Here is a 2,562-nt window from a genome sequence, read left to right as displayed (position 1 = left end):
CGCCTGAAAACACGGCTCCAATACGTCGGCAAACATCTGCCCATTACTTTCAATGGGTTTCCGATATTCTGTGCCTACGACCTGTCATTTTACGCGTCGCTGTCAAAAGACGGCGCGTAAAAAAGACGGCTCGTCAAAAGAAGTGCAGGACACTTCTTGGGACGTAATAGGAGCCGTTTTTCATTGACTCCATTGAAAAACAGCTCTAATTACGTCCGTAATGGACGCCGTGAAAAACGCGAGTACGAGCAATTACGTCTGAAATTCAGGAGCTGTTTTCTCCTGAAAACAGCTCCGTAATTTCAGACGTATTTGCAGTTATGTATAGAGTTTTTTTTTTATTGAATTTAAACAAAAGCGTTTTTTTTCAGATTTGAGATTTTTTTTGCAGCAAAATCACAGCGTTTCTGCTGCAAATATCGCAATGTTTGCTATTTGTTGCAGGTTTTACCTCCCCATTGAATTCAACAAATGTGCAAGTGTCTTTTTATGCTGTGGATTAAAAAATGCACCGTGGGTCAATTTATGAACATTTTCTCCGCAGCATGTTGATGAGCTTTGTTCAAATCTCATCCACTTTGCTGCTACTGTAAATGCTGCAGAATTTATGCACAAAATTCTATTGCGGAAATTCCACAGCATTTACACTATGTGGGAACCCAGCCTGAGGGCTTGTTTACACGAACGTGTATTACGTCAGTGCAACGTGTACGGTCGGACCTATATGGTCTATGGGGCCGTGCAGACAGTCCGTGAGTTTTGCGCAGCGTGAGTCCGCTGCGAAAAACTCACTACATGTCCTATATTTGTGCGTTGTTCGCGCATCACGCACCTATTGAAGTCAATGGGTGCGTGAAAACCATGCATGTCACACGGAAGCACTTCCGTGGGACAAGCGTGATTCGCGCAACAGCACTGAAAAGGATGAATGAAAACAGAAAAGCACCACATACTTTTCTGTTTACAAACATCCAAACGGAGTGTCATAATGATGGCGGCTGCGTGAAAATCACGCAGCCGCGCATCATATGGTGATGACACACGGAGCTGTTAAGTGCCTAAGGGTGCATTTACATGAGATGATAATGGACGCGTAGTAAAAAAAATGCACTACAAAAAGTCACACAAAAAACACACACAGTTTTATTGTAAATTGTCATGGTTTTGCGATGCGGTTTTTGGGAGCACAATTTTTACAGATGAAGCAAATTTATTTTACAGTTTCTCCTGTAAAAACTGCCCAGGTGAAAACCGCATCGCAAACCGTGGCAATTCGCAGTAAAACTGCACAATTTTTTATGCTTTTTTTTGCCACGCAGCCAAAAACGTCTCATGCAAATGCACCCTAAGGCTGGGTTCACACGACCTATTTTCAGATGTAAACGAGGCGTATAATGCCTCGTTTTACATCTGAAAATAGGGCTACAATACGTCGGCAAACATCTGCCCATTCATTTGAATGGGTTTGCCGACGTACTGTGCCGACGACCTGTCATTTATGCGTCGTCGTTTGACAGCTGTCAAACGACGACGCGTAAATTGACTGCCTCGGCAAAGAAGTGCAGGACACTTCTTTGCAACGTAATTTGAGCCGTTCTTCATTGAAGTCAATGAAGAGCAGCTCAAGATATACGAGCGTCACAGACGCCTCGCATAATACGAGAAGCAGCATTTACGTCTGAAACGAGGCAGCTGTTTTCTCCTGAAAACAGTCTGTAATTTCAGACGTAAAAGCAAGCTAGCGTGTGAACATACCCTTATTAAGCAAGAGGAATTAACTGAGGGTAATTTCACACATAAAAGTGCATCAAAATTGTAAATGGTGAAAAAATAGAGAAATAGGAGATTCAATAGGAGATTGATGAACACAAAGAATTTCCATGAATTTGCTTGGTTCGACTACAATATATTTCCAATGTATTTGCATTTATATTTGGCCATGCAAATAAGATCGCTCTCAGCTACACACTTGTTTGGCCGATAGCTAAAGTCAATAGGGTCCATTAGGACTTTTTGGTATCCGATGGCAATTGCATAAATAAATAAGCACCACTGTGTTTGCCATTTCTTGTGTGGATTTCCTAGCTTGTAGCTTTTCCTATTGAAGACAATGGTACACGAAGACAACCCTCCTTTGGGGGAAACTACATTTTCCGCAAACATGACGTCCATAATATGCACACATAGCTCTCCTCATGAGTCAGACGCACATGAGGTTTGTAAACACGAACACATTTTATATGTTTCCAAAACCTGTCTGACACATATGTAGGTTTACTTTAGCAACAGTAAGAACATGGACGCCCTCTAGAGAATCTATTACATTTGTATGGGCGCCATTTATCCAAATTGTCCTTGTTGCCCACAGCAACCAATCACAGTGCAGCTTTCATTTCTCAACCTGTTCTTAAAAAATGAAAGCTGCACTATCATTGGTTGTGGTGGGCCACAAGAAAATTTTAAAAAATGAAGCCCATATTTCTTATAACACATCCTGCCGTTGCAACGTTCTGTGAGGAGGCCACGTACAGTACTTCCTTTTCACACACATTACATCTGGAA

The sequence above is a fragment of the Rhinoderma darwinii genome, chromosome 3 (genome assembly GCF_050947455.1).
Source record: "Rhinoderma darwinii isolate aRhiDar2 chromosome 3, aRhiDar2.hap1, whole genome shotgun sequence".
NCBI classification, from domain to species: Eukaryota; Metazoa; Chordata; class Amphibia; order Anura; family Rhinodermatidae; genus Rhinoderma; species Rhinoderma darwinii.
This window is presented reverse-complemented; position numbering follows the sequence as displayed.